The 10,940-nt window shown below is 43.0% G+C and overlaps 1 pseudogene; it reads left to right on the top strand.

Annotated features, from left to right (window-relative positions):
- The first annotated feature begins 9,494 nt into the window (after positions 1-9,494).
- LOC103270344 lies at positions 9,495-10,416 on the top strand (annotated as a pseudogene).
- Positions 10,417-10,940: the final 524 nt, after the last annotated feature.

Here is a 10,940-nt window from a genome sequence, read left to right as displayed (position 1 = left end):
GTGAGGATAATGGGAGCCAGGTTTCTCACTGTTGGAAGTGGGGGTGACAAATATTGAGACAGAGAAAACTAGAATGAACCCTATTGCCATCAGATTGGAATCGGAGGTATTTAAGTGGTTAGGGTTTTTAATATACTAATATAGATAGGGAAATAAATATAGAAATGTGTGCATACATACATACATATTGTGGAAGGTAGAATAATAGACCTTCAAAGATGTTCATATCCTAATCCCCAAAACCTAGGAACACGTTTTATCCTACATGGCAAAAGAAACTTTGCGAGTAATTAAGTTAAGGACTTTGAGATGGGGAGATTATCTCAGATTATCTGGGTGGGCCCAGTATAATTACAAGGGTCCTTATAAGAGGGAGATGGGAGGGTCAGAGCCAGAGTAGGAGATAAAACAACAGAAGGGGAGGTGAGAGAGAGACAGGAAGAAAAAGGAGGGGGGAGAAAGAGAGAGACAGAGAGAGATAGACAGAGAGACAGAGACAGAGAGACAAAGGCAGAGAGACAGATGACAGAGAGGGGGAGAGAGAGAGAGGCTAATTTGAAAACGCTGTGCTGTTGGATCTGAAAATGGAAGAAGGGGCCACAAGGAAGACATCTTGCTTCTAGAAACTGGAAAAGGGAAGGAACAAGTTGCTCTCCTAGCATCTTCAGAAGGCATATAGCCCTGCTGACACCTTGATTTTGGAACTTCTGACTTCCAGAACTACGAGATAATGCATTTGTGTTGTTTTAAGCCATTAAATTTGTGGCAATTTGTTACAGCAGCCACGGGAAACTAATACAAATACTGCGTATATTGGTTAGTTCTGTCCAGTGAGAGCTCCTGGGAGCCACAATACCCCAACAGCAGTGAGTACACCCAGCTTATAAATAGCTTTTTCTATTAAAAGGAACCAAGGCTCTTTGGAGAAATGGCTGATTCAGGGCTGGGGCAGCGAGTGTACAAGATAAGTCTGGAATATATTTTTGTATCAGAAAACAAGGAAGTTCTCAAAGAAGGGTGAGGACTTGCCAAACAGACACAGGAGTCAGCTTAAAGAAACTGCCATTGGACACATCTGAGACAACCTGAGCATCAAAATAAATAATGAGAGTCACAGATTATAAACCACTGAATAAAAGAGAAAAAAATGCACCCATGATGATATAAATTAATAAATAAAAATTAAAAATTTGATTAAGAACGAGACATTTAAGTGGTTTCAAAATACCTTGACACAAAGTACTAATTAATTATAAAGGGGAGAAAAAAGGAACTTTACGACAAAACAATTTGGCAAATAATACCTTAATCAACGAATGAATATTCTCAGTAGTGGGACAGATCAAAATAGTGTGCTATCTGATAGGATACAGTGAGAGAATGCGGTACCACTTCTTGGATATTCCCACCAAAGATGCAGAACCTGAGACTAACCATGAGGAAACATCTATTAAAACCAAACTGAGGGGTATTCTACAAAACAACCAGGCCATGTTCTTCAGAAGTTTTAAGGCATAAAACGCAAGTAATGATTGAAAAACGCCTCCCGATTGGAGAAGATTAAAGAGACATAACAACTAAAAGCCACATGTGATTCTGAACTGAATGTTTTTGCTCTAAAGTAATTTGGTGAAACTTGAATGGGATCTGAGTGTTAGATGTGTTAGTGTGAATGCATCAAGGTTAATTTTCTGATTTCGATGGTTGTATTGTGGTTATATAGGAAAACAAAGTATTAGGGGATTATGGGATATCAGGTTGGGTTGGCAAGTTACTCTTATGGTTCTGGAAAAAAAATTCTTTTTCTTTTTTTTGTAGAGACTGAGTCTTGTTATGTTTCCCAGGCTGGTCTCAAACTCTTGGTCTCAAGTGATCCTCCCAACTTGGCCTCCTTGGTGAGGTGAGTGGATTGCCTGAGCTTAAATTACAGGTGTGAGCCACAGCATCCAGCTGAAAAAGAATTCTTTTTACTGTACTTATAACTTTTCTGTAGATTGAAGATTATTTCAAATACTCTTTTTTCTTTTTCTTTTTCAATTGGAGTCTCACTCTGTCGCCCAGACTGGAGTACAGTGGCACGTTCTCGACCACCGCAGCCTCGACCTGCTGGACTCCAGCGAGACTTCCGCCTCAGCCTTCCAAGTAGTAGCCAGAACTACAGGTATGCGCTACCATGCCCAGCTAATTTTTTTGATTTATTGTAGAGACAAGGTCTCGCCAAGTTGTCTGGGTGGGTCTCGAACCATCAGGCTCAGGCAATCCATTCACCTCGGCCACCCAAAGTGCTGGGATTACAGGCTGAGCCACCGAGCCCAGCCAAGACTTTTTAATATATATCATTTTGACCCAATTCCTTTTCTTTTCTTATATTTATTTGTTTGTTTGTTTGTTTTTGAGTCGGAGTCTCACTCTGTTGCCCAGGCTGGAGTACAGTGGCATGCTCACAGCCACCACAGCCTTGACCTGCTTGGGCTCAGGGGATCCTTCTGCCTCAAACTTCCAAGTTGCTGGCACCACAGGCATGTGCCACCACACCCAGCTAATTTTTTAATTTATTGTAGAGACGAGGTCTTGCCATGTTGCTCAGGCTGATCTCGAACCCCTGAGCTCAATCAGCTTACCTCAGCCTCCCAAAGTGCTGTGATTATAGGCTTGGGCCGCCATGCCCAGCTCAATTTATTTTCTTATACTATAAGTAAATCTCTTTTTAACCATTGCTCCAGTTCTCCTGGTGGAAATGGATATTTCTCATCTTCTTGGAAATCAGAGTACCTTAAGGTCAAGCAGCTTCATTGGAGGATGGCCCGGCCAGGGACACAGAGCCTGGCAGGAGTCATCACAGCACTGACTGGATCCTGGGTAGTGTGAGATGGTGAGAAGAGGTGGGAGAAAATGATTTTGAAAAGCAGTCAGAACGTTCTTGCTTCACTTGTTTTTTATTTCCTAACATCTGATTAAAATGCCGAGTCCACCGTGGAGTGTAAAGAAGAAAAGTTGAGTGTCATCTGTTAGCTTGTTTGTTTCGTGATCAATTTAATCTCTCCGGGGCATCTGTTTAAAAAAGCCAGACCAACCTTCCTGAGAGACTCGGCCTGAAGGGACGAGGTTCTTAGACTGTCACTGCCAGCTCTTCTTTTCTTTAGCTTTCCTCAGAAGATTAATCCCGCTTCCTTGTGTTTTTATGTACACTTATACAAGGCCAACTAACATTTCAGGCTTTAGGCTAGGTACGGTGGCTCATGCCTATAATCTCAACACTGGGAGGCTGAGGTAAGGCGGGAGCATCACCTGATCCCAGGAGATCAAGACCAGCCTGGGCAGCATAGCAAGACCTCGTCTCTACTACAAAAAAAAAATCCAAAAGAATTAGCTGGTGTGGTGGTGTGTGCCTGTAGTCCCAGCTACTTGAGAAGCTGAGGTGGAAGGATTGCCTGAGTCCAGGATATGGAGGATGCGGTAAGCATTGTGCTGCTGCAACTCCAGTCTGGGCAACAGAATGAGACCCCAATTCAAATAACAAAATTATATATATATATATGAGTGTGTGTGTGTATGTGTGTGTGTGGGTGTGTTGTGTGTATAAATATATATATATTTCAGACTTTAAAGAAACCAGATAAAGTACAAAATAACAAAATTATATATGTGTGTGTGTGTATAAATATATATGTGTGTATATATAAATATGTGTGTGTGTGTGTGTGTGTGTGTAAATATATATATTCCAGGCTTTAAAGAAACCAGTTAAGGCGCAAAACACAGTTTGAAGTAAAAATTAGATTTGTGAAAAATAAAAATAAAAAATATGTCTAAGAAGTAAAAAACTCATGCCACCCATTAAAAATATATAATTGCCTTGTGAAAAAAAATAAAAGAACTGTAAGAAATAATTTTGGGAAATATAAATATGGACACAGTACTGGAAATTAGGGAATTATTATTTATTATGTTAGTGTGATACCGATGCTTGGTTGCTTGGGTAAATGTCCTTAATTTTTGGATTTGTGTGCTGAAGCATTTCAGTGTAAAACATCATGATATCTGTAATTTTACTTTAATATGGTTCAGAAAATATATGTACACACATATGAGGGGAGAACCCCCCAAATTGAATTTACTTATTAAAAATTGGGTATTTATTCTTGCATGTTTAAACTTCAGTCCCTTCTAAGAACTCTCTGTTTGATGACATACACCTATCGAGATGCTTTTTCCACTGTTCGAAACAGTTTTTGAACTTGATGCCTTTTGGGTGCCTCTGCTGTTTGTGTTTCACTTCTTCCACATCAGCAAAACACTTTCCCTTGAGGATTTTTTTCATCCAGGAAAACAAGAAAAATTCTCTTGGGGTGAGACCGGTTGAATAAGGAGGGTGGGGCATGGGGTTATACCAATTTTGGTCAAAAACTGCTGAATGCTCAGCACAGTGTGGGCAGATGCATTGCCATGGTGGAAGAAGCAGTCACCTGTTTGCTGTAACTCAGGACGTTTCTTCTGCAAATCGTGATGCAGGCCTCTTAAAACGTCCAGATAAAAACTTTGGTTGATCATTTGATCCACAGGAACAAATTCCAAGTGTACCACAACAAACCCACCTTCCAAAAGACAATTCTGGGTTTTTTGGGAGTCCCCTCCCTTAGACATATATATGAATCAAATATGGTGAAGCAGAAAGATGTGAATGATTGTTGACTCTAGGTGGTAGGTCTATGAGCGTCCTCGGGTTAGTTTATCTTCTGTATTCTCACACCCATTCTCCTTACCTTCTCACAAGCCTGCCTTAAAAGAAGCTTTTTGGGAAATGTGGATGATCCCATACTGTATACATTTTGGGATGAATTTAGCTGCCTTGTGGCTATACTAGGTTCTTTTAGGGGTCTCAAAACCATTATGCTCCTACTTTTAAGTTTAAGAGTCAACACCTAAGTATCTTGTGGAAATACTCCATTCACCATGATTACATCTAATATAAATTATTTCTTCCAGCCAGGCTCAGTGGCTCAGCCTGTAATCCCGCGCTTTGGGAGGCTGAAGTGAGTGGATTGCCTGAGCCCGCGAGTTCGAGACCCACCTGGGCAACTTGGTGAGACCGCATCTATACAATAAATCAAAAATCAACCAGGCGTGGTAGCGCACACCTGTAGTTCCAGCTCCTTGGAAGGCTGAGGCGGAAGGATCGCTGGAGCCCAGCAGGTCGAGGCTGTGGTGGCCGGGAGCAGCCACTGCATCCAATCTGGGCGACAGAGTGAGACTCCAACTCAAAAAAAAAAGCTTCTCACCAGGTGTGGTGACTCAAGCCTGTAATCCTAGCACTTTGTGAGGTGAAAGTGAGAGGACTGCATGAGCTTGGGGGTTTGAGACCAGCCTAAACAACATGGCCAGACCTCGTCTCTACAATAAATCAGAAAAATTAGCCAGGCATGGTGGCACATGCCTGTGGTTCCAGCTACTCTGGAGGCTGAGGCTAAAGGATCACCTGAGCCCAGCAGGTTGAGGCTGTGGTGGCCATGAGAGTGCCACTGCATTCCAGCCTGAGCGATAGAGTGAGATTCTGACTCAAAAAAAAAAAAAAAAAAAACTTCTAACTTCCAAGACATGTAGATTGTGCCTCCTGACAGGTGTTGGCCCCTTTCACAAGGCCCTTGCAATACCCAGACAGACAAATACACACAAAAGTCCTATTTGCCATTCAAGATCCACTTCAGCCGTCACTTCCTGGCTCCTCTAGGAACAATCAATTGCTCGGTTTCATGTCCTTTATACTCTGGTAATTTATGTTTGCTCATCTGTCTCCCTATAGGCTCTAAGATCCTCAAAAAGAGAAATTCATCTTGTACAGTGACTAACACAATACATGCTCAATAAAAGCTTATAAGTGACGGAATGAATGAGTGAATGAATAATTGTCTTGCAGTTGGGTTCTAGGCAAGGTTTAATGACTTGTAAAACCACAGAGGCTATCAGCATTTCTAACACCTGCCTTCAGATCCCAACACCCACCCTTCAGATCTTGATGCTTCATGTCACACAGAGGCATTAAGTGGCAGCCACAGTACATGAGATTAAAACCAAAAGACCAGCCGGGCTCGGTGGCTCAGCCTATCATCCCGCGCCTTTGGGAGGCTGAGGTGAGTGGATTGCCTGAGCCCGCGGGTTCGAGACCCGCCTGGGCAGCGAGACCTCATCTCTACAATAAATCAAAAAATCAGCTGGGCATGGTAGCGCATGCCTGTAATCCCGGCTACTTGGAAGGCTGAGGCGGAAGGATCGCCGGAGCCCAGCGGGTCGAGGCTGCGGTGGCCGGGAGCGGCCACTGCACTCCAGTCTGGGCGACCGAGTGAGACTCCAACTCAAAAAAAAAAAAAAAAACCACCAAAAGACCTTAGAGGTATTTAAAGCTTAAGGCCTTTTTTCTTAACAAACCACTTTTTTCCCACAGTCTGAAAATTTGATCTCTAATAGCCATACAGAACATGCATCAAACACTTCCATGGGATAATAAAAGTCATAAAATATTCACAGGGTACATACGGATACTGCAGTCAGTTGGTGGTGGTGACCAGCCAAAAGCATGAAACTTAAAAAAAAAAAATCCATCTGAAAAGGGAAGCACTTTTAAAATCAAACATCAGCGGATGTCCACACCAGGCTCTATTCTAAGGGCTTTAAATATTATCAGATTGAGACTCCATAGCAGTCTTACGCCATGGGGTCTATTATCCTCCCCATTTCATGGATGTGCAGACTGAGGAATGAGGTGGTGAGCTCACTCATCTGAGCCGGTCTTAAACCAGGCTGATCTTGCCTGCGCCCTCCATCACACCAGACATCACGGAACTCTCCCATTACAGAGCTACAAGATTCATTAAGTGTTAGCCACATCTTGTGAGCTGTCTAGTCAACCCACTGAAGGTCTAGGGAAGAAAACTGAAGCCCAGCCGGGGGAATGACATCACCTGATTGGTGTAGATCGTTCCCAGCAGAATCGGGCTAGACCCGAGAGCCCTGGCTGCCAGACTCGCAGGCCCACGACACAGGGCCCCGCCTCTCCTCGTCTACACGGTGAAGCATCCGGTCAATCACACAGTGCTCGTCGTATGACGTCTGCAGGTTGGTTTAGGGGTAGTTAGTGAAATAAGTGTTTCTCAGCAAGTGGATCTCCCACCCAATTATGTTGAATATGCTCAGGCTAAGTTAATACACCAGTAATAACCACGGTGAATTAGATAAAAGCTTAAAAAAAAAAAAAGATGTTGAAGGCTATTTTCCCCCTTAGCAAGGTTCAGATTTTTTCTAACTTTAAACAAAATGAGAGCCGCTGCTGGAAATGTATGCTATGAAATATCAATTTTCTAGTAACTGAACCATTGGACATTCTTGCCTAAGTGAAACAGATGCCAATTGGGCATCTCCACAGGACAGAGCTCGAATGAAAGGGATGTGATTAAACATATTTCAGTCCACTTAGAAAAGATAATCTCATGGATTAACTGAAATGCTTTTTCTTTTTTTTTTCTTTTTTCTTTTTTTTTTTGAGTTGGAGTCTCACTCGGTCGCCCAGACTGGAGTGCAGTGGCCGCTCCCGGCCACCGCAGCCTCGACCTGCTGGGCTCTGGCGATCCTTCCGCCTCAGCCTTCCCAGTAGCCGAAACTACAGGCGCGCGCTACCCCGCCCGGATGATTTTTTGATTTATTGTAGAAATGAGGTCTCGCCTGCCCAGGCGGGTCTCGAACCCACGGGCACAGGCAATCCACTCACCTCAGCCTCCCAAAGGGCTTTTTCTTTTAAAACTCTTGATCTTCCTGAGTTTATTTTAAGATTCATTTGTTACTTAGCTCATTGTCACCAAGACTTTAGATTTTCCAGATTTAACAAATAGAACATAAGCATGAATTCCAGATTTGCCAAAATTCGAATACTGGATAACTAACTGGCAATTTGAGGTTTCTTCTCTGCCTTTCACCTTTTCAGGCAACAGTCAGACAAGGTACTCGCATGTTTCCGAAATTTGTTTAACAAAGAAAACAGCAATTGTGCTGGCAACCTCTGTGTGAAACAGATACCCTTCTGTCTTCTGTCCTCTCTAAGAAGGGTAGAGGTGACCTCTTCCTCCCTGGACAGGCTTCCTGCCATGCTCCCTGAAGGGCTGGGGAGAGGAGTTTCCCAGGATGCATCTCTTTCAAACACCTTTAAATTCTTCCTTTCAAGTTTGGTGGGTCATTTTATTGAGATGTGTAAAATGTAAATGCATTCAGGACAAAAACATTGCAACCTAATAAAATCCAGCTTCTGACTCTTCCTTCGGAACCTATATGTTCTCTTGCTGGAGAGGTCTCCTAGGATTTTATCACAGCTCAGTGTTGTATTGCAATATCAGAAAACCCAGACAACATTAGCATTAGAACCATCAGAGTAATGACCATTGTTTAAAGGTTTGCTGTGTGCTTCAAGCTTACCATGTTATCTGATTTATTGTGAGTGGATCACCTTCTCTGAAATAGGATTGTCCAGTAAAATTAGGCATTTTGTCATGTCAAAGCCAGAGGGCGAAAGGAGAAGAGTTGGTATACATTTACTTGTTTCTTTTGGGAAGCAAGTGACCTTCTAAGATGCGGCATAGGCTATTTTGCTGGAGTTCTTTCATTGTCTTTCATTCTAATATACAATAATCTTGACTTTTTTGTTGTTGTTGGAGTCTCACTCTATCGCCCAGGCTGGAGTGCAGTGGCACACTCACAGCCACCCTGGCATCAACCTGCTGGGCTCCAACGATCCTTGTGCCTCAGCCTTCCAAGTAGCCGGAACTACAGGCCCGTGCGCTACCATGCCCAACTAATTTTTGATTTACTGTAGAAACGAGATCTCACCAACTACAGGCTTGAGCCACCACACCTAGCCAATCTTGACTTTTTAATAAGAGACCATCAGAAAGAGTTTTTTGTCAAGGTGAAGAAGAGCAGAAGTGTAAGCCATGTTCCAGTCTCTGCTCACTTCTCTACTGCCCCTCCCCAGGTCTCTCCCCAAGTCTGGTCAAACCTTTCCCCAAACCCTAAGAAATCTGTCCAAAAGAAGTCTCAGAATGTCGTCAGAACCAAGGTCATCCAGGCCTCCAACTCAACCTACATAAAACTACCTGAACTGAGAACATTCTTTAAACTAAACCAAAGACGGAATGAAACTTTGTCGCTATGAGAAGGAATATGGCTTCTCATTTTTAGAGAGAAAATAAAAAACAAAGTTTCTTCACTTTCTTTCCACTGAATCTAAAGGGAGCCTCACATTGTGAAGTCTTTCTTCTCCCAAACAATAAGGAAGCAAACAAAATAGAACAGAAGACCCATGTGTTTCAGAGGTCTTTCTCAAAGCTGAATGCTTTATGTATTATGCCCTGAAGTTATTACTATTATTTTTAAAGTTGGAGTCCCACTCTGTCGCCCAGGCTGGAGTGCAGTGGCACACTCACGGTCACCCCAGTGTCAACCTGCAGGGCTCTGGTGATCCTTCCAACTCAGCCCTCCAAGCAGCCAGAACTATAGGCATCTGCCACGCCCAGCTAATTTTTTATTTACTGGAGATACGAGGTCTCACCAAGTTGCTCGGGCTGATCTCGAACCTGCAGGCTTAGTCAATCCTCTCGCCTCGGCCTCCCAGACTGCTGGGATTATAGGCTGAGCCACTGAGCCCGGCCTGAAGTTATTTTTTACTAGACTTTATATAGAGCTAAGGTAGCCAGTAGATATTCCTATTACCAAAGAAGCTGAAAAGATTTTTGAACTCTAGAGGGCCCTCTTTTATTTAATTCTTTTAAAAAGATATTTATTGGCTTTGCAGACGCTGCCGCCTTGAGCCTTTTCCCTTCAGCCATGGTCAACCCCACCGTGTACTTCGACATCACCATCAACGGCGAGCCCTTGGGCCGCATCTCCTTCGAGCTGTTTGCAGACAAAGTTCCAAAGACAGCAGAAAACTTTCGTGCTCTGAGCACTGGAGAGAAAGGATTCAGTTATAAGGGTTCCTGCTTTCACAGAATTATTCCAGGGTTTATGTGCCAGGGTGGTGACTTTACACGCCATAATGGCACTGGCGGCAAGTCCATCTAGGGGGAGAAATTTGATAATGAGAACTTCATCTTGAAGCATACAGGTCCCGGCATCTTGTCCATGGCAAATGCTGGACCCAACACAAACGGTTCCCAGTTTTTCATCTGCACTACTAAGACTGAGTGGTTGGATGGCAAGCATGTGGTTTTTGGCAAGGTGAAAGAGGGTATGAATGTTGTACAAGCCATGGAGGGCTTTGGGTCCAAGAATGGCAAGACCAGCAAGAAGATCACTATTGCTGACTGTGGACAACTCTAATAAGTTTGACTTGTTTTATCTTAAATTACCAGATCATTCCTTCTGTAGCTCAGGAGAGCACCCCCTCCATCCCGTTTGTTCGCAGTATCCCTATAATCTTTGTGCTCTCACTACAATTCTTTGGGTTCCATATTTTCCTTATTCCCTTCCACGTCTAGTTGGATTGCAGATAAATAAAAACTAAATAACAAAAAAAAAAAAAAAAGAAAGGTATTTATTTGTAAGGGCAAAAGTTTTAAATTTTAAGCAAACAGCTCCTAATGTTGCTGGGTTTCTATATTTTAATAATAACATAATTTTAAAATGAGAGACAGAATAATACAGAATGGTGCTAATCTCTCTCCAAGTTAACCAAAACCTTGCCTTAGCTGAGGCATGGAACTCTGAGCCCCTAATCAAGTTATCTGCTGCCACCTGATGGCAACAGTCCTTAATTCCAAGTTCAGATGGTCTGGGAAGCCTCGTAAGTGGGATCTGCCAACACGATGACAGAGTATTTTGTATTTGTGTTGAAATCAAGATTTTCTTTTTGAGTTGGAGTCTCACTCTGTTGCCCAGGCTGGAGTGCAGTGGCACACTCA

The sequence above is a fragment of the Carlito syrichta genome, unplaced genomic scaffold, assembly GCF_000164805.1.
Source record: "Carlito syrichta isolate Samal-C Ts95f unplaced genomic scaffold, Tarsius_syrichta-2.0.1 Scaffold309804, whole genome shotgun sequence".
NCBI lineage: Eukaryota > Metazoa > Chordata > Mammalia > Primates > Tarsiidae > Carlito > Carlito syrichta.
This window is presented reverse-complemented; position numbering and strand designations above follow the sequence as displayed.